This window comes from Mustela lutreola, chromosome 4 (genome assembly GCF_030435805.1).
Source record: "Mustela lutreola isolate mMusLut2 chromosome 4, mMusLut2.pri, whole genome shotgun sequence".
Classification (NCBI taxonomy): domain Eukaryota; kingdom Metazoa; phylum Chordata; class Mammalia; order Carnivora; family Mustelidae; genus Mustela; species Mustela lutreola.
Genome location: NC_081293.1, coordinates 189,611,348 through 189,636,636, shown reverse-complemented (window position 1 = coordinate 189,636,636; position 25,289 = coordinate 189,611,348). Strand labels below are relative to the sequence as shown.

General features: G+C 50.6%; 1 protein-coding gene and 1 long non-coding RNA gene across 2 annotated transcripts in view; one reads left to right on the top strand and one right to left on the bottom strand.

The window, feature by feature from the left end:
• The window catches only part of TMEM178B (transmembrane protein 178B), a 343,789-nt gene that overhangs the window by 225,069 nt on the left and 93,431 nt on the right, over window positions 1–25,289 (bottom strand). The gene's annotated exons all lie outside the window — the stretch shown is intronic.
• Window positions 17,405–23,941, top strand: LOC131829852 (uncharacterized). Its single transcript, XR_009353017.1, has 3 exons — window positions 17,405–17,853; window positions 21,954–22,117; window positions 23,527–23,941. It is a non-coding gene; the product is annotated as an uncharacterized LOC131829852 (long non-coding RNA).

Here is a 25,289-nt window from a genome sequence, read left to right as displayed (position 1 = left end):
CCCTTAGCCTCTCAATGTCCTCAAGTCTTTCACATGCCCCTGGCATGCCCCCTGACCACACCCTCACCGGGTCTTCCTTCTTCCCTAACTTGCTATCTTGCTATGCCTTCTTGGAAAAGTAGTCTATCAGACCATCTCAACTCACGTTCATACTCTAAGACCATGATGTTCTGATTTCCATGACTATCTCCAATAGCATCACCTCCCATTCGGTCAACAACATAATAAAGTCCCTGGCCATCCCCAGGGCCTCCCCATCTCTAGTGGGGCCCGTCCTCCCTGACATCCAGCTGGTCACCAAGCCGGAAGCCAGCCCATCCTCCGTGCCTTCAGTCTCTAGAGTAATCACGTGAATACAACAACCCATCTCAGCAAACAGCCACATTTACTAAGGACTTGCTGGCAGGAAACACTTGTCAAGGGCTTCATAAACCGATGGTTTCCTGCTCTACTCATGTCACGACATGCCCAGAAGAGATGCATGCAAGGCTCCTCGAGATGAACAGATGCCGCCTCCCTGTGAAGGAACCAACACCCCCAACCCACTTGTAACCCTCCATGTTCAGGACTTTTTCCAACGGCAGAAACCCCCATGCTGGATGTAGTCTTACTTCGTCCTTCATACAACCCAATTAAGTAGGCGTTGCTATGACCATCAGCATAATAGGATATTTCACAAAAGAGAAAAAAGGCTCAAAAAAATGAGGGGACTTTCCCAAGGAAATGGCAGCACCAGGATGAGAACCCAGAAGCGTGTGACCGGAGCTTCCCTCCACCAGGACACCCTCCACAATGCTGCTTGGACTGTATTCCAGAAAGGAAACCAAGGTCTTTTTTTTTTTTTTTTTTTAAAGATTTATTTATTTATTTATTTGACAGACAGAGATCACAAGTAGGCAGAGAGGCAGGCAGAGAGAGAGAGAGAGAGCCGGAAGCAGGCTCCCTGCTGGGCAGAGCGCCCGATGCGGGGCTCGATCCCAGTACCCTGGGATCATGACCTGAGCCGAAGACAGAGGCTTTAAACCACTGAGCCACCCAGGCGCCCCACCAAGGTCTCTTTTATGCACGGGATCAACTGCACACTCCTCGGGCAGGAAGTCCCAGCCAGGGGGGCTTTCCCACCCCACCCTGCATCTGCTGTATCCAAGGCCTCTGCACCTTCCCTCCCAAGAAGTGGCCAGTATGGTGGCTCCCCGGCAAAGCCTTCCTGGCAGCTTGGCCGGCGCCCAGCAACAGCGAGCAGTAGTGGTTCGACCGGGTCCCTCCGCTCCCCGCCCTGAGCTCCTGCCCTATTGCGGCAAGCACACCGATGGACTATGATTTATCAGTTTACACACCGCGCTCCCCCCACTAGATTATGAGTTTCTCAAGGGCAGGGACTGGTCTTATCCATTCATCTCGCTCTGCGCGGCTCCCAGCACTGGGTGAGCACCAGTAACACGTGCTGGGAGGAAGAAAATGAATAATCTGTAAAACCACAGTGGGTGAGGCATCCAGCCGCTTCTGTTCCATGCAAGGGACTGAAATAATTGAGGCGAATCAGAATCTAACAAATAAAGGGAAGGGATGGCTGCAGAAGCCCTTTCCTATCTGGATACAGTTAGGGAGTGAGGCTTCTCTGGTCATGGCGACGTGGGGAAAAACCAGACGGGCACAGAACAGCCTCTCACTGCACTTTGGAAATGTAAGCCGAGGAGCAATGAGGTCCATGTTTCTGGGTTTTGTTTTAAGAAGAAAGAGGAGAGGAAAATACAAAGGGTAAAGCATTGTATCAAGAATCCGGATCGTCAGTGACCTGATCGTCGAGCAGGTCGTGCTGGACGCCGCTTTGGAGATGCCAAGCAGGATCTCCCGGAAATGGCCAGATGGGTGGCCATCACTGATGTCTGCGAAAAGTAACGGATTTCTTGGCCAAGATCAGGTTCTCTCAGGCTCAAAGCAAACTCTGTAAGTGGCCATGGGTTCCAGGCAAGCTGCAGCCAGCTGCCTCCATCTCCCGCCCCCCCAGGCCCCCAGCCCCCCAGCCCTCGAGCCACCTGACACTCGGCGCTGCAGGTGATGGGCCCGAGCCGGGCCTGGAACAGCCCCGCTGGAGGCCTCACTATTTGCTTTGCCTCGGGGAGGCAAGCATCCTGTCTTTGACAGCAATTAAATGTGAAAGACTCAAATATTGCCTAAGAAGAGAGGCAAAATATTTATCCATGTGTCTGCAGGTCCTGTCAGTGTGCTGGGCTTTTGTAAATACAGGCGCCATCTGGGCACCGAATTCGTGTGCCCAGAACGTGGGCTTCCCAATACAAACAGGTTTTCCAGCAACAACCCTGAGGGGCTACCTGGGAGGCAGAGGAGAAGCCCACAGCCTTCCCTGGAGGGAAGGTCCAACCTGTCTTCCCAACTCCTACCTCCCAGCAGGGAGGCCTCAGCCTGGATAGGGCGGGGCGGGGGGCACCCTCAGGAATGGGGACAACTTGAGCCTTCCTCCATACTCTGCTTTCGGGGCTGGTGACCCTCCTGCCGGCCACCCCAGGCTCCCGGGCAGACAGGATACCCAAATGGGTGGTTAAGAAGAATTTCAAAAACGGAAAATTTACAAAGCTGAGCCCAGGGCGTGCTGAGGCCAACAATGGGGGTTGTGGGGACGTACAGCCGCTGACAGAAGGACTTGGTATAACCTAAGCCTGGAGAGACAGAGGGAGCAGACACCGGAACCTAGAAAGAATGGCCGCAGGTGGAGGGGTGACATGACCTTGGGCAGAGGGTCCCAGCCAGCCGGGGTGAGGGGACTAGGGATAAACATGCGACCTCTCACTCCTCCTTCCCCCAGTAGCCCCGCCCACCAGAAGCGGGAAGAGGAGGGGGAGCCCAGGAGCTGAGAGCAGGCGCAAGGTGGAGGGGGTCCAACGGGCAACAGGGGCATCCGGCTCCCTTCCCTTTTTTCCCTTTCCTCCTTGCTCCTCTCCCATCGCCCTGGCCCGCTCTTCTTCTAAAGGCATCAGCCCCGCTCTCCCTCACGCCAGTGTCAGCCAGCAACTTCTCCCTTCCACCTCCCCCTGCAAAGGAAGACCCCAGGACAAGGAAGAGTGGGAGACCGTTCCCGCCCTTTTCCCCCATCTCAAATCCTTGAAGACCCAAGGTCCGAGGGTGATGACTCACTTTAAGCCCTCAGTGTGATCCTGACGCACAGGGAGCACTCAGGAGCGTTAGTCTCACTCGCTGTCCTACAACTGCTTACTCTAAGGGGGCAAGACCGAAGCAGTCAGAAATAACCTGAGCAACCACTGCTGACATCATGCCACATACATTTTAAAGACATACATAAATACATAGATGTATATATTTATATATATATAAAATGAGAAATTTCTGCACACGAAAACCCTTGGAGGCTGGCAGCGCAAGAGCTCTGAGATACCCTAGAACAGGAGGAGACAGACCAGGGGAGAGGCAGAGACGGCACCAGACGCGGAATTCTGGATTCCGCTCATACCTTACAACAGCGCTGGTAAGCGGTTCTCCTCTCCTGCGCATCTGCCATCGGGGAGACCTGGTTTCCGAAACCCTTGTGGAAGGCTTCAGTATCTTAAGGAGGAAGCTTCTCAGGCAAAGCGATTGGAGAGGCAGCCCTGAGACCCACCCCCACCCCCACTCCACTGGAAATTCTCTGCCCTGAACAGGTGCCACAGCACTTTCAATTCTTCCATTAGAGAGTTGTTCCTTTGGATCAAGTACTATGCTATTAGACCTCTAAAGGGGCTGCCCTCTGAAGACGTTCAGACGGGTGGCACTGAGTCACTAACAGGGGTGTGAGTAAGCGAGCTCCCAGAGAAGCTGGGAAGGGCATGAAGAATCCACTGAGGGAGGGGAAGGGCAGGGCGTGTGCAAAGGCAAACTTACAACTTCACAGGGTGGGCTCCAAGAAAAATGAGGACATGGGAACTCCCCCGCCCCCATGTTGAAGGCGGAGCGATCGGTACAGCCACTACAGAAGACACTATGGTGCTTCCCCGCGGACAAAAAATAGTACTACCGTATGATCCAGCAATCCCACTGACAGGTATGTATTTGGAGGAAATGAAATCACTAATTTTTTTTTAAGTTTTGTTTATGTTAAGTAATCTCTACACCCAACACGGGGTTTGAACTCATGACTGGAGATCAAGAGTCACATTCTCTATCGACTGAGCCAGCCAGGCACCCCTGAAATCATTATCGTTGTTTGTTTTGTTTCTTTTGTTTTTTAAGGAGAGGGGCAAAGGGAGATGAAGAAGCAGACTTCCCAGTGAGCAGGGAGCCCGACACAGGACTCGATCCCAGGGCCCCGGGATCATGGCTTGAGCCAAAGGCAGATGCTTAAATAAGCCGCCCTGGTGCCCCTGAACTCACTGTCTTCAAGAGCTAGCTGCACACCCATGCTTACTGCAGCGCTATCCACGACAGCAAAGACATGGAAACAACCTAAGTGCCCATCAATGGATAAAGAAAATGTGGGAGACACATGTGTGTATGTAGGTAGGTGAGTAGATATATATGAATATATATAACAGAGTATCGTTCAGCCATAAACAAAGGAAATCCTGTCATTTGCAACAACATGGATGGACCTTCAAAGCATTATGCTAAGTCACAAAAAGAGGGAGATCGTATAGTCTCCCTTATATGTGGATTTTAAGAACACACTGAGACAGAACAGATCAGCCACTGCCAGAGGCAGAGGGGATAGTGGTACAGGAGCAGAGTGAGGGTAGCCCAAAAGTAGGTTACCGGTTATAAAAAAGTTCTAGAGATATAATATACAGCATGCTGACTCAAATTAATAACGTACTTTCGAAGGTTGCTACGAGTAGATCTTAAAGGTTCTCATCACAAGAAAAAAATTGGCAACTATATGGGGATGAATGTTCATTATTGTGGCGATCGTTTCTCACTATATGCATATATCAAATCAACACACTGTGCACCTTGAACTAACGCGGTATTAGATGTCAATGGTATTTCAATAAAACTGGGGGGAAAAGTGGAACAAGTCAGTCTGGACATGTGATAGTCAAATGTGCTTAGGAAACATTAAGTTAAAAATATCTAAATGGTTTACTTATTATGGGACTTCAAGAGTTTCTTATGTATGCTGTGCCTCCCTCCCCCGCCCCTGCCCTCACCCCCCCCAAGAAAGGACTGGTGCGGCAGGCAGACTTATCCCCAACAACTTTGACCCCAAATCCTTTCTTATTCAAAGAACAGTTCCTACCACTGCATTGTGAGTTCCTCACCATCAGAAGCCCCTTCTCGGAGGGATGTAGAAGGGAGATTGGGGTCTGTTACTCAATCAGATGATCCCTAAGGTAAATGAAGTAGTCGGCTCTGAGTATTTGTCGGCCTCCCCTCAGAAGCCATATGCTGGAAGTTACCAGCCAAGCAACACCAGGGTCAAATGTCCATCTGGGAACTGTGTCTGCATCTCGCCTTGAAATAAGCCTGGACCTCTGTGGACAGAGCCAGGGCAGGGCCTCAGTGTACCCTGGATTCCCACTGCAGTCGCAGGGAGCACCCCCAGGAAAGCTGACAGCACCCCCTATGCTCTCCCTGCCTCAACACGCTTCGCAAGCCCACTTAGTCCACACGAGGCAGCCTACAGGAGAACAGGAGGGGGGAGCAACCCTCAGGCAAGGGTGGGAGAGCCAGAGAGCACGCTTCTGAGCCCCTGGGGGGTTCGGTGGAGCACAAGGCACGCTCCAAACAGTTACACAGAGGGTGACCTCTGGGACCCCACCCCAGCAGGCAGCTCAGCAGCGCACACTTCACAGCTTTCTCCTCCCTCCCCTGTTTCCCAGGGACTCCCGCACATCTCCTGTCTGCAGGCCACACTGGGGCAGGGAGAGCTGTAGGAGAGCGGGGAATGTGCGCTGTACACCTGACACCAGTGTGGCTGGTATTAGGTAAAAGGACCCGGTCTGACTTAATCCACGCGTCTCCCTCATGGCAGGGCTCCTTCCTTAGAAGTCTTTTGGATGCCTACCCCATGTCGATGCTCCAAGTTCCTCCCAGCAACCCACTGGGGTCGCTAGCAGTTTCCCCATCTGACTGAAGGAGGAAGCAGGGCAGGCAGGTGAGGCCGGAACCCCTTAGCCGGCCAGGTGAGAAGCCGGGGTCTCTCAGTGGGCGCACGACACTTTCACACATCACAGCTGGGATGCCTCACAGCCTGTTGAGGGTTTACTGGGAACAGGATTTTTTTTTTTTTTTTTTGCAGCCCCAGTGCCTTGTAGGGAGAAGGAACTTGATACATTCATTAGTGAAGGAAGAAAGAAGAGGAGGAAGAGATGACACCCAGGCCTTCTCTGCTGCTCCTCTCTCGGTGCTGACGGCACAAGCGCCCAGAACACTGGGGTCTGGCCTGCCGGCCCACCGGCCTCAGCCTGCCATTCGAGGGCGGCGTCACCCCCCCCCCCCAGGGTCTGACAGCCCTCCGTCCCCCTTCCCGCCCGAGGCCTGTGCTCTGTGCTTAACATACAGAAAGATTAAACAGGGGGTAGAAACACATGGAAGAACAAGGAAAACCAACATTAAAGAGAGAGAGAGAGATGAAACCAGTTAAAAGTTTAAGTCTTATTCAAAGAGCTTTTTTTTTTTTCCCCTCAAGGAAAAAATGAGTTAAAATGCCATCGTCACAGGGAGAGAAAGTGGAGAGCTTTCCCTGTAGCAAGTGAGGAAAGCCATCGCCCGCTGCATGACTGTGGTCACCGCCGAACACGTGAGCGGTCCTAAGAGGGAGGGTGGAGGTCCGGGAATCCGAGGTTGGACATTAGAAGCCAAACTGTGTCCCCGATGAAAAAGCAGGGAAGCAGACCACCGTGCTCCAGGGGTTCAAGGAGGGCAGAACAGCCGGGGTCTCCCACCCCTCCCCACCCTGTCTGCCAGTGGGGCCGAAGGGGGATAGGACTGGGAAGGGCACATGCTGGGCTACTCCACCAACCACAATGTTGGCAAGAATCTCCCTGCCGCCGGGGAGGGGGGGCAGCTTGTCAGCGAAGTCTATTTCAAGAACCCCCACCTTCCACCACCTTCTCAGGCGCCTCTTAGCACCTTCTGCTCCTCCCAGATGTTCTGAGCCCAAGAATTTGCCAGGCTTACAGCTGCTGCAGGCCCAGCCCGGAAAGGTTTTCTTTAGACTGAGGGAAAGTGTTAGGTTTTCTCTTTTTAATGCTTTCAAATGAATTCCACTTGGTGTGCTTTGTTTTCCCGCTTGGGCCTTTTAATGTCCGCGCGCACTGCAGGGTTTACAAGCGGAGCCGTGTTCAGGGGGCCCTCCCGAATCACACACATGGCATTCCGGTCTCAGAACCCCAGCTGCTGACTGCCGGCACCCCACTCATCCCCCAACACGTGCCTGACCCCTCACCTTGGGCCCGGACATCTTCCTCCGGCTGCTGCCATCACCAGGTGATGTGCACCTGCGTCCCCTCTTTCTACCGGAACTAACAGCTTCAAGCAACGGAGGCTGCCGGGGCTTCAGCTCTGCGCTCCCAAGGGCCAAAATGGTGCCATGAAGTGCTGTCATTCGTTCCAACCACAGCTTAGTTCGATGCCTGCTTTCTCTGTATTAGGAACTATACAGAGTTCTTTAGTACGCATTATCTCGTCGGACCCTGGAAGGTACGTCCTGTTACACTCCCCATTTTGCCGATGAGAACGTAGAGGCTTAGCAAGGGCCCAGGTGGGATGCAAAGCCATCGGATACCACACCCATCAAGACACACTGAGGAAAGCCAACCAAGCTCTTCGGCAAGAGACCCCAGAGGTCTTCAGTCAGAAACAAATGAAGCAGAACTCTTCCGTTGACAGGGATTTCTGGCATCTCCAGGCTTTGCTGCTCTTACCAGAGTAAGATGAAGTGTTGGCCTCCAAAGTTCCCCAGAGAGTGGAGAGTCCCTGGTCATAGGGGAGGGGAAGTTAGGGGGCCTTCCATGCATGCCCCTCAGCCACACTCTTGTCCCCATTCCCAGGACAAGCCACTTAGCAGGAGAGCTCTCAGGCAAGGTACCCAAGCCCTCAGAGCCTCACGTCTTCAAAGGCAGAAGGCAGATAATAGCACTCGCCTGCCAGGACTGAGAAGCGTAAGTGAGCCAACCTAACGGCTGCCCTGTGTAAGCATTCAGTAAATGCTCTCATGCCCCTCCCCACCCCAAGTCACCTTTCCTTCCAGGGAGCACCTTCCAGCTTCCATGCCCACGCGGCCATAAAACCCAGCAGGACACTGGTTCAGTGGACGTGTCAAAGTCTCTCCTATACCACCGTTCCCCCTCCAGGCCTGTGCAAAACCCAGGGGACACCACGGTCCCTGGTCTGGGAGCCAGAGCAGAACCACAGCGGCCTGGCTCTGTGCATGGGCTGCCACGTTGCAGGGCTAGTCACACAAAGGGGACAAGACACAAGCACTTTCCCTGCCGAGACGGTCAAGCCACCACACGCTCAGGCAACTGTCTCTTCTCATTGTTTGGTTTGTCTGTATCTTGGTTACCTCCTGCCAGACCCAAATTAGTTCAAGCCCCTGAAGAAATTATTGGATCGTGAAGCTGTCATCCCACGAATTAGCTCTCTGTCCCACGCATTTCATCAACGGGCCATCCTCATCCAAGCCATTAGTCACATCCATCCTTCAACAGGGCAGCGTTGAAGAAAGAACTCTGGCCACGCACACACAAAACTTTCCTTGTGACCAGAAAGCAGACCAGTAAGAGAAAGCAATTTGAGGAGGGCCCTTGGGCCTGCTGGGAATTCACACCCTGACGCGCCCACCCCAGGCCCACTCCCCCGTCTCCTCCACCTGGACACCGCACACCCCATCGACCTGCCCAAGGAGCACGGCCAGAAAGGGGACAAGGCCAGCTGGGCGTGACCTGCGTGGGCCCTGGACATCAGGGTTTCCTTGTTGATCACTTACCCGCCGTCTGTTTGATAAGCCCTTTGGACAGTTTTCCAGAGCGCCCCCCCCCCCACCCCGCGCCCCCAGCTCAGCTGCTCGTCTGTGTTCGTGGAATCCACAGCCTTTTCCTTTCTGGAAAAATCGGAACACGGCTTTCCTGCCTCCAGGCTCACAGCACTCCAGAGGCCACCTGGGAGGGTCGGGTCCCCCTACATTAACAGGACGGCCCCATGGGAGAAAACGCCCCCCTGCCAGCTCCTCCCTGGCCCTCAGAGTCCCCTGGCGCCCAACACTGCAGTTAACAACCAAAACAGAGGGGGGCTCCTGGGGGCTCAGCTCATGATCTCAGGGTCCTGGGATAGAGCCCCACGTGGCACTCCCTCCTCAGAGCGGAGTTGGCTTTTCTCTCTCCCTCTGCGCCGCCTCCTGCTCTCAAATAAATAAATAAAATTTATTTTTCTCTCTCTCTCTCAAATAAATAAATAAAATCCTAAAAAGAAAAAAAAAAAACCAGACCGGCGGCCTCCCTGCTGGGTGATCGGCTCTCACAAGCGAGCTCGGGGTCCCCGCCTCCCCGCAGAGCATGGCTCCCACACCTCTGCCTCCGGCTCCCCCCACCCCACCAGCCCCTCTGCGCTGCTCTATCCGTGACTGTGCTCCTGGACCCACAGCCAAATAGCGTCCAACCCTCCACCATCTTCTGTGCTAAAGGCCACCTCGTCGTTTTAAGATCTACGACGGTTTTTACCCAGATTTCCACATTCCTGGGTTCTGAATGCCTTTCCCCCCTTTCTGAATCTTTTTAGCAGGTTTTCAACAAGACATGTTCAAATGTCATTACAAAGCAACCCCCTCACCAAAGGAAATAAAGAAGGACGGGCTCTTGTCGTGGCCCCCACAACACCCATCTTCCCGGTAAGGCTCGGGGCTGCCGCTTTTCCTCATTTGCTCGTGTGTTTTCCAGCTTGAAACGAGCTGCTTGGGAAAGGAGAAGGTGAGGTATGGCTTTAAATTACCGTGGAGGGTGTCGTAAATAACCCATTCCCTTATTCCCCTATCACGGCCCTAATAACCTTCTAGAAAGTTCAGAGCCCCCAGCCATCACTGCCCTCCCCACGGCCCCCCTCCCAGGGCTCAGACACCCAGCGCGCGAGGCCGCAGCTCCTCCAGGCAGTTTCGGCTGGTGGAAGGATCATCAATCTCCAGGCTCTGACAGACAAACGAGGCGAGAAGGAGACCAAGTCTGGTTTTTCTCTGGAAAACAATGAGCTCATGCTTTCTCTCTGGGGACCCAGGAAGTGGAGACAGATCTCAAGATGGGGAGACAGTGATGGAGACAGGCAGGAGTGATGAAGAATGGGCAGGAAAGAGGGAGGAGACCAGTCTGGCACTTTTTTAATGTCACTTTTGATAAGAATCCCCAGCTCTCAGGCCAGAGGGAAACATCCATTTTCTTTAAATTAAGGATCCAGCATGAGGCAGTTGTCCTAAAGGGGAGGGACAGCGAGAAGATAAACTAGTCAGAAATTCTTCATTCTGCTCCTTCAGAGAAAAGAGGATCGTTCATGAGTCACCAAAATTGCAAATCCCACAGCAAAAATGGTTCTGCCTTTCTCTGTCCCTGCTGCTAGGGTGTGGGGTTCAAGACCGGATACGTGGACGAAGACTTCAGGTAGCTTTTCCAATGGTGGGCCTAACACCCCCTCCCCCGTGGGAATCTTCATAAGGCCAAAGGTCAGTCATTTCTGACAGGCCGAACCAGATTTAAAAAAAGGAGAATTCAGACAGCTGTCCAGATGTTTCTAAACAGCTAAATCAATGTCTGATTGCGGCAAGGGGAAAAAGATATCCAGATTACAGAGTTTTCTGGTTTTCATTTGGGAAAAGGGAGTTATATAATCCTGATTTTCTTTACCAGTTAATTCAGAGAGAGAGAGAGAGGAGAGAGAGATTTTATGTGTGTCCCTATGTATCCCCGTCCGGAAGCGTGTGTGTGTTTGGGGCAGGATCAGAGGAAGAGGAGTTGTAGATCAGAAACCAAACCCAGGTGATTATTTTACTCCTCACCCTGTTGTGTGCCTTAGCTAATTAATGAATGGAAACTAAAGCTCACAAAAGGAAAGCAGAAAGCCCCAACAAATTATGTGGGGATTTTTTACCTCTCTTTCCGAAACTGTTTTCTTGTTGAAGTTAATTGGCTTGACTGGAGATGTTAAGCGTTAACTTTGCCGGACTCACTAGTTGGAATGAACTCGAACCCAGTGTGACTATGTGACCAGCGAATTGTCCTCCGTGACTCCAACAGCCCTCCTGCGGTTGAGGGCCTGGGCCCCGGAGCCGGCCTGGGGCTGCGCCTGGCTTTGAGACTTGTGGGGGTAGAACAGTGGCCAAATTAATGCAGGCTTCCGTGCCTCCACTTTGAGAAGAATCCAATTTATTTTAAAGATTTTATTTATTTATTTGACAGACAGAGGTCACAAGTAGGCAGAGAGGCAGGCAGAGAGAGAGGAGGAAGCCGGCTCCCTGATGAGCACAGAGCCCGATGTGGGGCTCGATTTCTGGACCCTGGGATCATGACCTGAGCTAAAGGCAGAGGCTTTAACCCACTGAGCCACCCAGGTGCCCCCGTGCCTCTATTTTGAAGGGAGAGGATGCAAACATCCACCCCACAGGGGGCGCTGAGAGATTTCAGTGAATTAATACAGATAAAGCATGGAACACCAGGCTCACTGTAAGCTCTCCATAAGGTCTGCGGCTATACTATATCCACAGAAGATGTTGATTTCTTACAAATCAAAACCACAATGAGATGCCACCTCACACCAGTCAGAATAGCTAAAATTAACAAGCCAGGAAATGACAGATGCTGATGAGGATGTGGAGAAAGGGGAGCCCTCCTACACTGTTGGTGGGAATGCAAGCTGGTGCAACCACTCTGGAAAACAGCATGGAGGTTCCTCAAAAAGTTTAAAATAGAGCTGCCCTATGACACAGCAATCGCACTACTGGGTATTTACCCTAAAGATACAAACGTAGTGATCCGAGGGGCACATGCACCTAAATGTTTATAGCAGCCATGTCCACAATAGCCAAACTATGGAAAGTACCAAGATGTCCATCAACAGATGAATGGATCACAAAGAAGTGGTATATATATACGATGGAATACTACGTGGCCATCAAAAGAAATGAAATCTTGCCATTGGCAATGACGTGGATGGAAGTAGAGGGTATTGTGCTGAGTGAAATAAGTCAATCAGAGAAAGACAATTATCACATGATCTCCCAGATATGAAGAAGTTGAGAGGCACTGTGGGGGGTTTGGGGGGTAGGAAAGGAATAATGAAACAAGATGGGATCGGGAGGGAGACAAACCATAAGAGACTCTTAATCTCACAAAACAGGGGTTGCCAGCAGGGGGATGGGGATAAGGAGAGGATGGTTGGGTTATGGACACTGGGGAAGGTATGTGCTATGGTGAGTGCTATGAATTGTGTAAACCTGGCGATTCACAGACCTGTACCCCTGGGGCTAATAATACATTCTATGTTGAGAAAAAACTTTTAAAAATTTTTTAAAGATTATTTCTTCTATACATCATACACCATGAAAGTTTTTTTAAGACACGAAGTGAGCACGTTTTTGCAAAAGAAATGCATGCCCTAGGAGACAGGTTGCAGGCATCCTGTCCTTTCCCTGCCTTGTGCACTTTCTCAACTGGGCTCTGGCTTGCCCCCTACCCCAGCTCAGGGCCCTTTTCCATAGGCTCCAACCCTGGCTATATCCCACCACCATGCTCCCACCTCAAGGACTGAGACCACTGCCCCCCCACCACTGACAGCCACCTCTAACACCGGTTACAGCAGTGACCTTCCTGAACGCGTCTACTCACTCAACCCTCACTGACAACAATCACAGAAGCATCACTCCGAATGAACAGGATTAAGAAGTTGGACCACCCATAACCAGCAAAGTGGCTGTAGGGGCAAAATGTCTGCCCGGTGAGGGCACAGGTGGGAGCCAGGATGGAATTTCTCTTTTACACTTTCTGGAAATGCTGTCTCACATTCTACCTCCCAACCAAAATAGCAAAAACCTGACAGAGTCAGGGAATATCAGGGTTTGGTAAAGACTGAGGGGAAAGCAGCTTTCGGACAGGTGCTGGGAGTGTAAGTTGTTATAAACACTTGACAAAAACCAAGTGAACTAGAGAGGCATATGCCCTACCACCCAAAATTACGCCCTCGTGGGCAAACTCCTAGTATGTCGGCAAGGATGTTCCGTACAGCACTGGTCAACCTAAAGGTCCATCGGTTAGAAAAAGAAAAAATGGTTATGGTCACAGGATAGGCTATTCTATGATAGTTTAAATGAAAAAACTAGAACTGTACATATTGAGACAGAAAGAGTCCTCAAAATATAATGTTGAATGAAATAACAGAACTGTAGAGTCACACCTACAGTGTCTTTGCACCTTTTTATATTTTAAGTTTTTCCTCCCTTAAAAAAATGTACTCTTTTGGGACCCAATGGGAAAAAAAAAAAAAAATACAATCTCACTTCAGGAAGAAAGCCACCTGTTCTCTTAACAAAATCAAAGGCACGTGATCTAAGTTTTAACGGCGGGAGACCCTCCCAGGGGGCCCTGGCTCACCTCCAGCTGACCTTCTCCTACAGCATCTCACCACCCATGAGCCCCACTCCCCTCCCCTAGTGCACACAGGTGCCAGCCCTGCAGGGCTGGATGCCAAGTAGGACAAAGACACAGAGACAGAGGAAAAAAGAAGGGAGCACAGGACACAGCGAACACTACCCGGTGCTGGGGGAGAGAGGGAAGGTCATGGATGGCTGTGGACATCAGGGAACCTGGGGAAAGTGGGAGAACCATGCTCGCCAGCCCGGCAGGGTGCAGGACGTGGAAGAAGGGGTCGCCTGGGGCCAGCCAGTGTTTGACGAGTCCACAGCTGAGTCCACAAGAGAAGACTACTCCAGAGTCAGGTTTGCTGGGGCCCCAGAGGGGATCAGTGGGGTTAGTGCCAGAGTACCGAGGGGGAGAACTCAGGCAGGGGACTGTCCAAGCACCAGAGCGGGACCCGGCTATAGCTAGAGGCACGGACTAGGAGGACACACGCGAAGCCCTTCTGATAGACACTGGCTTCGTAGCCTCTTGGATGTGACCTGCTCCTGCAGTAACAGGAGCAGCAGCATCCCTCCCGCGTGCAGGGCTGGTACCGCTGCTGCATCTGAGCCTAACAGCTGGTCCAACTCCCAGAGCGCAGGAGCAGAGAGATGGCGAGCCGGTGCCCTCTGGGACCCCAGGCATCAAACTGAGTGAGCGGAGGAGAGCACACCATCCCGATGGAGTAACCCGCTCCTCGACAGGCTGCCAGCGCCGCCCTAAGGGCAGGGAACAGTGCTCCTGGGCCCCTCACAGAACTGGCACGGCACCAGCTTGGAGGGGGGGGCTTGGGGAAGGGGACCCAGAATCCAGAAAGCAGAGCTGAGAGCAGAGGAACCCCCAAGGCAAATTCAAGTCATCAGAGGGGCAGGAGGCGGGGAAGGGTGCAGGGCGGATGGAGCAGTGAAAAGAGAACACAGGCAGCTATCACTGGAGGCATTTCTACGCCCTCACGTTTGCCTCGCTTCCAGAAGAGGGACTACATGAAGATTTTCTAAATGAAAATAAATAAGACGACACCATCCCAGAGAGGTGGTGCTCCAAGTGCACACCACAGCGAAGCTTCTGGAATAGAATGAGACTCCAAGCAGCCTAGGGTTTGAGGGCAGGTAAGAAGTCGCCAAAGCCTGTGGAAACTGAACCACCAAGCCAGTGAAATAGACCCGTGGAAATGGAGAATATCATGCAGAGCCTCCCACCCTATCTGGTCTCCAGCCATCCCCCCACCGGGAGCCCCGTTAGCTCCCAGGACGGCCAGGATGGTGTTTGTGCTGCTTCCTTCTCCCGGCCAGCCACTCCCCTCTCGTCCGGCCCAGGCAGTCACCTAGGGCTCCACTCCACCCTGCCCCCCAACACCCCAACAGGTTTCTCTATCGCCTCTAATGTCTCAGCTGATCTCAGACCCTCCCTGCTACCTTCTGTCTCCATGAAATTTCCCACATGTCCCTGTGTCTCTCCAGGCTCTAGAGGCCCCAGCTCTTCTCCCACACACACCCCCTGCCCGCATTGTCTAGCTGGCAGGCAGTGTGATGGAATGGAAGGACTGGACCGGAATTCAGACATCCAGGGGCAGCCTAAAACACACAAGCATTTACTGTATGGTCCGTAGAAGTCATGGACAGGGCGGCTTATGTAATATTTGTCTCACATTCTGGAAACTAAGTCCAAGATCAAAGTGCCAGGGCTGTTTTCTGAGGAGATCGCTCCTCCTGGCTGCCTTGCTCTGTCCTCACATGGCACAGAAGGGGAGAGTGGGGAGGAATAGAGTGGCAGGGCAGGTCTTAGAGGAACACCAGTTCTATCCAATTAGCCTTATGGTGCCTCATTTAATATCAATGACCTCCTGAAGGCCCTGTCTCCAAATAAAGTCACTTTGGCAGTTAGGGCTTTAGCACCAGAACCCTGGAGTGACTCAGTTCAGTCCAAGGCACAGTAATGGTGGCAGCTCAAGTCAGTAGGAAAAAGATGACTTATTTATAACTGGTATTCCAAAAACTGGGTGACAATTAAATTGAAGGCATACTTTTTTTACACCTTAAACCAGAATTAAGTCCAAGTAGATCTTTGGAAAAGAATTCATAAAAGTATCGGAAGAAACCATGAGAAAACGCCATTGTAGCCATAGGGGGAGAAAGCCTTCATGTCTATGACATGAAATCCCCAAGAGAACATATTGAGAAGTCTGACTATGCAAAAACACAAGATTTCTGCCCAGCAAAACCCACTATAAGCAAAATCAAAAGAGAGAGATTTGCAACAGAAATCACAAAGGACTGATTTCCCTCATACATAAAAAGCACCTACAAATCACTAAGCAAAAGATCACCAATCCGATTTTTAAATGACCAAAAGGCAAACAGACAGCTCACGGGCCTACAAAGGGACCTTGCATATAAAGATGCTCAAGAGCACTCCAAAAGAGAGAACGATAAATTAAATCAGCACCGATCTGGCATTTTCAACAACCATTCTGGCAAAGGTCCACCAGTTTGATCACACACTGTGAGGTCAGGTGTGGGGGAAACCAACACACTCATGAATTGCTGTTGGAGTGTAAATTTTGTAAATTTGTACAGCCTCTCCAGAGGGCAATTCATCAATATCTTTAAAAATTACAGAAGCTCAATTTGACCCAGAAATTCCACTTTTAGTAATTTATCTGGGAGATGCAGTCTCACAGGTGTGAAATGACATACCGACAAGGTTATTCACTGCCACTTTGCTTACAAGAGCAACCTAAATTTCCATCGATAGAAGAATGGCTAAATAAATTATGGTATATCCACAGAATGGAAGGCAACACAGCATCTTTAAAAAGGCAGCTCGTTATAAACAGATATGGAAAGCCTTATGGGATAAATTAAATGGCAATAAGCAAGGTACAGAACAGTGTCTAAAGTGCGCCAATTTTCTGTAAGAAGCAGGGAAAGATGGTAAACAGACACACAGGCAGATGCTTGCACACACATAAGACACCTCTGGAAGGAAACTAATAACATTGGTCGTCTGGGGCAGGAGGATTGGAAGGTCAGGAAAATTAAAAGGAAAACAAAAAATGTTCTTCGTAGATCCTTTGATACTTTTAAGATGATGGACCCTGTGATGTATCACTTTACGAAACAGTCTGTTACAAGGCTCCAAACGAAACAAGGTAAAAGAATCTAACAGAAACTTCAACTCTGCCTCGGCTCTGCCCAGAGCTGTCTAGAGTCCGTCACTTCAGCTCTGGGAACTCCAGATGCTGCATCCTGCCCTCCCGATGCCACCGGGCTCAGCATCCCGGGTGGACCTCAGCAGACACCTTGGAGTTCTCTGCACTCAGAATCCTTCTCCCCACAACCTGGGTGCCCCTCTCTAAACCCTTGCTTCTGTGGGGCCGAGGTCAGTGCCACATTCCTGCTGCTAACTCGGCCTTGACCTTGCATACTGGTTCCTCCAAGCAGGGTGGCTCCACTTTCCCTGGATGGGATGGATGGATGGATTCCCAGCCCTGGCTGCAGCTGGGGAGGCTCAGACACAGGCTCCCATGCACTGACCCAGCAGTACACAGCCTGCCCCTTAGTTCCTGTCGTTCTGCTTATCTGCTTACCGTGTTTGTGGCTGCTGCCCTAGGGGGCCCCTCCCAGGGCTTGAGAGAGCTCCACCTCCCCTCACTCGCCTCTCACGGCCAACCCATCAGAGAGTCCCTCTGGAAAACAGCTCAAGTCTGGCCCTCAGCTACGTTCTAGAACACTGCAGTGAGGGATTCTCTCTGGTCATTTGATGTTGGTTCCGGGTTATGTTACAACAGCCCAGACAACCTGTCGTGAGGTCCTCTGCCGGCTTGGGCGCCACAGCTGCCAAAAGATGAAACACCACCGCGGTGTGGACCTTCAGGGTTACGCTGGCCCCACTCTTCTTCCAAAGGACGCATCAACCGCCTTGTTTGGGCTTCAGGTTCCTTGTCAGTTCATCCAACACCAGGCCACCCGGCCCTGGAGCTCCTTCGCCAGGATTCCGAGACACCACCCAGCTCTCTATTACCAACAAATGACTCCAGCTGTTTGCAGGGCTGCTTGGTTTGAACAAGTACGTGACCTTGATTCTCTCTGGGCTTATCTTCAATCCACAGCGCATCCCCGACTTTCAAGGCAGCCTGTAATTTTTGTGTGTCCTCTTATGTGAGTACTTCAAGGTCACAATCACCGGCACACAGCAATCAGCTCTCAAATGACTGCCTTAATGGATGTTGTTTGCAGCTTATCCTAACTAGAATGTAAGCTTATTTCTTTTTTATCTCCTCATAACACCTAGGGATGTGCAGTGCTCTGCATACAGATGTAGGACACGTGGGTAAAGAGGCGCGGGGCCGGGAGCCAGAAGGCCTGATCTCGGGGCATCTGCGTGGCTCAGTGGGTTATGCCTCTGCCTTCGGCTCAGGTCATGATCTCAGGATCATGGGATCAAGCCCCATATTGGGCTCTCTGCTCAGCGGGGAGCCTGCTTCCTCCTCTCTCTGCCTACTTGTGATTTCTCTCCATGTCAAATAGATAAAATCTTTAAAAAAAAAAAAAAAAAAAGAAGAAGAAGAAGAAGAAGAAGGAGGAGGAGGAGGAGGAGGAGGAGACCTGGTCAGAAGTCTCTCAACTTCTCCCTGACTCAGTTTCCACGTGTGTAAAAGGACAACAAGAACATCGACCTCACAGGCTGCTGTGAAGACCTAAGGAGTTCCAAGTGTATGAAAGTGAAAATGGATTCAGCCATCACACACAACACAGAAACCTACGAATTAATGTACTGAGAGTCATTTTATAAACATCAAAGAAGGGCTTCTAGAAGATACAAGCTCTGTGCTATCCAAGGGGACTTGTGATGCTTCTGCAGCCCTGACACTCAATGACTCCCCCACCAGGCTGCGGAGGCAGGAGCCCCGAAGCAAGCCCAGCCTGTGTTAACGGCCCCTGGGGGGGTGTTACTCTCTGTCTCATGGAATGAAGACAACCACCTTTGAAGGGTTCCCCAAGTTCTATCTCCTGGAACCCAGAGAAATCCTGCCTCAGGGGCCTGCCCCACACGAACAGCTTCACTACTCAGCCCTGCTGCTCAAACAACCATGCGCTGATCCACCACGTGACCCTCTACCCCAGCGTGAGACTGGGGAGCAGCCCCTCCTGGACCACAGCCACCCGGGACCAGGGCCCAGCTCGGGACACTTAACCTCACCAACGGGATCTTCCCTCAAGTGAAAAGGACACCAGAAACATTGAAAGAATGAAGGTGAAGTTGAAAAAGTGCCATGAGATCTGGCTGGTACCAAGGAAATCAGGATAAATAACCCAAAAATATGAGGGAGCCAGGCAAGGGGGAAGCTGGGGAGAGAGAGGTGAGGAAGCAACAGAGGCGCGGAGGGAGGGGGCAGGACCAGGACTGCCCCAGCTCTTCCCCTTCCCAGCTGAGGTGTATCCTCCCAAACAACCCCTCTACTCATCTTTGTGTGTTCCTGGAAGTCGAGCCAGCCAGCCTACAAAACTCCGGGTACCTTGAAAAGGCATCCAGTTGCCAAAACACAGCTCCCTCTCCAAACTGCAACTATGGGCACCACCTCCCTGGCCCCTGAGGATGAACTCTGGTTTCCTACCCGTGACCTTGACTCTTTGACCATGAACTCAACCTGTCAGCCTAACTCCTTGAGAATGGCTTTCTCCCCACCACCACATACACATACCCTACAACCCAAAAACCCTGTTTTGTTTTTTTATAGTATCAAGTCACAATGGGCAGGAGAGAAGACCCAGTTATTAAGGATTGAAAAGTTCCAAGAAACTGAAGTTCCAAAAGGAACGAATTCGCAGGAGAGACTGATCAAGAACCAAAGTCCTCATGGATATTATAATTAAGACCATCTATAGAGCCCTGTTCTGTGCGAGGCTCTGTGTGAGAGGCTAAGTACCACTCCCCACAGAGCACTGGAAGGACCATCACAAGCCCAAGCCAGGCCTGCTGGGGCCTTCAGACATGTCGGTCACATCTGGAAGGTCAGTAGGGCAGCTACAGCCCAGAGCAAGTGTTGCTGAGTGGGATTCGAAGTATCTGTAGTCGAGTCCCAGGACTGCCTGTCTCTTTGCCTCTCTGGGCCTTCCAGAAGTTTCTCTGCACCAAAGGCCATTGAGACTGCTCGGCAAACATCCATCCTAAGGGAAAGTCGCTGTGCATATCTCGGTCCAAGGACACAGAATCAGAAGGAGGGGAGAGGGACTCCAAAGGCAGGAGGATGTGTTGCTGAAATCCCTAGGCACCTGGCCCCAGGGATTCTTACCAGAGTGCCCCAGGGAAGAGAGGCAGGACAAAATAAATAGAAGTGCCAGTTGCCAAAAGTCCCTGAAAGACACTGCCCCCTCCCCCACACGAGGCAGCATGGCTTGGTGATCCTCAAAACACAAGGAGCGAGTCTTTCCTTTCAGAGCCAGGCTCCTAAAGTCAGGGGCACAGCAGCAGGATGGACCAGCCTCCACGTGGAACAGACACGGAGAACAGAAGCTCCACCACATCAGACATGGAGAGAGGCAGGAGACCCGAACAGGCCACCGGGCAGGTGTCACTGGAGGAGAGGACAGATCTTGACACCGTCTGAAGGAAATGTCAGAGCCCTCCAGGTAGCCAAAGACAGCAACACTTAGAAGCATACTTGAGATGCCACGGGAGGGATTTGAAGGTCCCAGAAGAACAAGCATGGGGGAAGAAAGATGGTGAACATGAGAACCTAACCCACGCTTGATCCCTGAAGTGAGAGAGCACAAGTGTGGCTGTACCACTCACCCCACCAGGTACAACCCAGTCAACGCTTCCCAAGCAGCTGGGCAAAATACCATGCAAGACTACGGAGAAGAGGTGCCCTCCGGGATCTCACTGATATGACCGGTGTCCCGACACACTGTCCTTCTCCGTAGCGATGGCTAACGGCCTGTGCTGTTCTGTGGCAGACCTTGTGAAACACCCTCCAAGAAATCCATAAAGAATGTCTCTCCTTTGGTTAAAACCCTCCATATGAAAGAAAGACTTTCCAGAAAGCATTAGTGAGAGGTGCCCAGTTGGGAGAGCTGTCCTGCCAGAGGCTGGCCCCAGAGGACTGGTTCTACTGTGTCTGAAGGGAGAGATTCCTTTGCAGGGACCATACCTGGCTGCTCTGTGCAGGAAGGAGGCCCACGGGCTGGGGCTAATTCAACCACAGGCCAGCATCTGGACAAACCCACAACCCTCAGCTCAGAACATGCCACTGTTAGGAAATGCTCTTGTTTACCAAACATCAGAATCTTCTAGATGTTCACGCTCACCATCATTCACGTGATTAGGTATTGGGCATGGCTCTGGATGCTGTGGGGGATGAACTTCATACAGTCTCAGCGGTTTCCAGTGTAATTTGGGAAGGGGAGCAGGGAATCCCCTTGGGAGAGGAATCAGAAGAGGAAGAAAGCTGGAAATCAAGTCTAAGGAAATGTCACATCAGTAAATACAGAGATCTATTTGGTAAGGTTAGGTTAGGTTATAGATTATCAATGGTTAGGACATAAACAGGTGCTTCCCCAACTGTTTGAAATCAGAAAAAGATACTTATTTACATGTCTGATTTGCTCAACCAGCTGTTTTTTCCTAGGAAACACAAAGAATAATTCTAATCCCAGAGCTGCTGGAAGAATGAAAAGTCTTGAGTTCATAAAGCACTTTCTACTATTTACCAAGTAAATTCCAGGTGCATTTTTGACAGTTAAGGGGAAAGCCAAGGCCCTGGAATTTGGGAGTGAGCCTGCTGACGAAGGGATGAGCTAGGAAGGTGCCAAAGGTTACAAGCTGGTTTCTTCTATCCTTGGTTCACTGAACCCCACGCTGCTGCAAGACTTCAGGTCTGGGAAGAGGCCAGGAAGGACACATCTCTTACACTGAGGTCCCCAGGCTTCCACTTTGTAGGACTTAGAGTCAACACTGTTTTTATGATGAGTAACTTGAGCCATGTTTTATACCCATGGATACCCTTTCAACATGCGGACCAGTCAACGCCAACATCCACACCATCCCGTCTGCTGGTTTCCCCCACTAAGTCTTACCAGCCTGGCGGCCCACTTCTTTTCCATTCCCTGTGTAAGTCCAGAGAAACCATGCCCTAGAATTGGACTTAAGCCCAATAGGAAGAATCCAAAGTTCTCCTTGGCTGCAAATAAGGTATCCTTAGTTCTGAAGGTCTTCTCGGTCATTGTGTCCTGAGGCTAATGCAGAGGAAGTGTGAGTCTCTCCGCCCCACCCCTACCCCCCCGTTGCCCAGGACACACTCTTAACTTCCCAGGCCCCTGGAACGCCTAAACTCTAATTTTCTCTGTATCATAGTTCTCTTAGGTCCAGCCTCAAGGCCTGAGGACCTCAGATGCAAGCTAACAGGGACTAGTGTGCAACTGGAAATAAGCAGACCTGGGCAAGAAGAACTCCCCAGCTCCAGGTCTAGACCTGAATAAGCATCTCCAGCAGTCCAGACACCAACATAAACATCAATGGTAAGACTGCCTGTGGGATACGACTTTTGTCCCCATGAAGGTGACTCAGGGAAGGAAGAGAGAGTGACCATCAGATACAGGGCACAGAGCAGGGGATGGGGCCCGAATGAATGCCATGCTTTAACATAAATTTGTATTTTATTTAGGTTCTTATTTTATTAACCCGTTTCTACCAATTCTCTCTCTCTCTCTCTGCCGTTTTGATGTATTAATAAGCACAAAGGAAAAAAGTCTGTTGTTTCAAAGGCTTAAATTCATGGAAAGTTAAGGACTCCAGGCTATTTATATCCTAATCAGATCTTCTCAAATATGGGCAGAGGTGGGAGGACTGATGGATGTGGTGTGGGAGCACGGAGCACAGTGTAAGGCTAGGGTGGGAGCTTTGGACAAGGGCAGCGAGGCCGAGAGAGGCAAAGGGGCTGTGGGAGAGGGTTAGAGAGGGGAGAGCCACATACATTCAAGACTGAATGGGACAAAGTCAAACTTCATCTCCTTTGCAACAAGGCCAAGGGTCAGCCTGGCACTGGGCTTTCACGTGGCCCTGAGGACAGAGGGCACTTGCTCAGGGTGGCCTGCCCTGACACTGGCATTAAAAATGCATTCCCTTCTACCTTGCCCTTAATAGCGCCCTGTCCTGAACCACTTAAATCCCATTCCATGCAGCCCTTTCTCTGCTAAAGGTCACTTTAAATTCTAAATATTGTCAAACAGAACCTGAACTGCAACTATTTCTCTAGACCTAATCTTCTGTTGTCAGCAAATTCGGAGGGGGAAAAAAATCAATGAAGGGATTAGCTGCAAGTGACATTGCATATTATAGTGGCCGTACACGGTGTCCAAGACGAAGCGCTTGCCAGCTGCTGATATTATGAGCCGTTCCAAGTGATGACTTTTTATCAGAAAACCTTTCCTGACCCTCTGTGTCTCCAAAGGGGGAAAAAATGTTTAATTAATCAAAATGCCTTTTTTCCAAAATGTTTCCTTTTTGGCAAATTCTGCCACTACTTCGCCTCAATTGGTATTAACGTGCAGGGTAGGGGATTGATATTTAGGGTATCAGACCTTGGTACAGCTCTTTATCCGAGAAACTAAATTCTTTAATGGGAGCGAGGCTGAAAGAGAGCGTTTTCTTCCCCAACTTCTGGAAAAGTGAAGGAAGTTCTAGCAAGCATGTGCAGACCCTCAGCTTTCAAGTCTGGGGCCTGACCCCCTAGACCCGTGGGGTTCAGTTTTAGTAAAATCAGTGGTTCTCCTACTACACGGTTATCAGCTCACTTAACACAGTCACCTTGACTAAGCAAAAAAGCCAGCTGAGAGCCCAAAAATCAGTAAAAAGAGGGTTTGGGGCAAGCCCAAGCACCCATTTTGGGACAAGCCCACACACACAAAGTACACTTCTTTATTCACAGGAACATCCCTCAGCACCTGGTGCTGCTTCCTTTAGACAAAATCCAACGAGCTTAATTATGGGACTCTGGAGGCCTGAGAAATTACAGAACAAAGTAGCTGCTGGAAGTAGACGAACTGACAGGAGCCAAGAGGAGGTCCGCTGGTGTCAAAGAAGGACACAGGAGAACAAAATGAAGATCTAAGATCTGGGAAGCCAGAGCAACCTGGGACCACTTACAGAGGGGCAAACTGCCCAATAATCCTTGGGGACACGACTGCATTATGGCAAAATACAATACTTGACCTTATGAGGACGACAGTGTATCACCAATACCATCTTCTGGTACAAGCAAACCATGTATGAAGGAAGAAAACTCTACAATCCATTCAAGTAATTTGAATGGACATTATGCCATGTTTATGGTTAAGTATAAAGCTTAAAAGTAATCTAAATATTTAACCTCTTTAGTTCAGTTCATACCTCAAAAACTTTAAAAGAAATTATTTGGGGTGCCTGGGTGGTGCTTTCAGTTAAGCATCCAACTCTTGGTTTTAGCTCAGGTTGTGATCTGAAGGTTATGAGATTGAACCCCAAGTCAGGCTCTGTTCTCAGCACAGAGTCTACTTGAGATTCTCTCTTCCTCTCTGTCTGTCCCTCCCACTCATGCTCTCTCTCTCTCTCAAATAATTTTTTTTTTTTTTTTTTTTTGGACAGAGAGACACAGCAAGAGAGGGAACACAAGCAGGGGCAGTGAGAGAGAAAGAGAAGCAGGCTTCCCACTGAGCAGGGAGCCTGATGCCGGGCTTGCTCCTAGGACCCTGGGATCATGATCTGAGCCAAAGGCAGCTGCTTAATGACTGAGTCACCCAGGTGTCCCTCAAATAAATAAGTCAAAGGAAGGGAGGGAGGGAGGGAAAGGGGGAGGGGAAGAGGAAAGGAAAGGAAGAGAGAAAGAAAAAGAAAAAGAGAGAGGAAGGAAGAAAAAAAGAAAGAAAGAAAAGGGACACCTGGGTGACTCAGTCAGTTAGGCATCTGTCTTCCGCTCAGGTCATGATCCTGGAGTCCTGGGACTGAGTCCCACATCAGGCTCCTTGCTCAGTGGGGAGCCTGCTTCTCCCTCTGCCTGCTCCTCCCCCTGCTTGTGCACTCACTCTCTCTCTTTCTCTCACAAATAAATAAAATCTTAAAAAGAAGAAGAAGAGAAGGGCGCCTGGATGGCTCAGTTGTTAAGCGTCTACCTTCGGCTCAGATCATGATCCCAGGGTCCTGGGACTGAGGCCCACATCGGGCTCCCTGCTCGGCAGAAAGCCTGCTGCTCCCTCTCCCATTCCCTCTGCTTGTGTTTCCTCTCTCTGTTTCTCTGCCAAATAAATAAATAAAATCTTTAAAAAAAATAAGAACAACAAGAAGAAAGGATTAAATATAACAAAATGAAGAGTGCTAAAATGTTCATTTCTCTGTCCTCCCAGAGGCATATTCCTTTCTAATTTTTAAAGAGAACATCTCCACTAGAATCTCTTCAAAGCCTATTGATTCTACACCTTCAGCCTCATAAGAAATCCTTTTGTGATGGAAAACTCTGATGAAAAAGTAGAGAACCACTTTTCTCACCTGTATGGTCCTGTGCCCTTCTGTGAGTTGGCACCAAATACATTGCCAGTCCTCTTTTAGCCATAAATCTGCTTCCCCTTATTGATGGGAATGAGGTAAAAGGAAGGAGTGGGGCTTTTCTTTAAAAGCCCAGAGTCTTAAAACAGAGCTGGCCAACGTGTGATACAAATA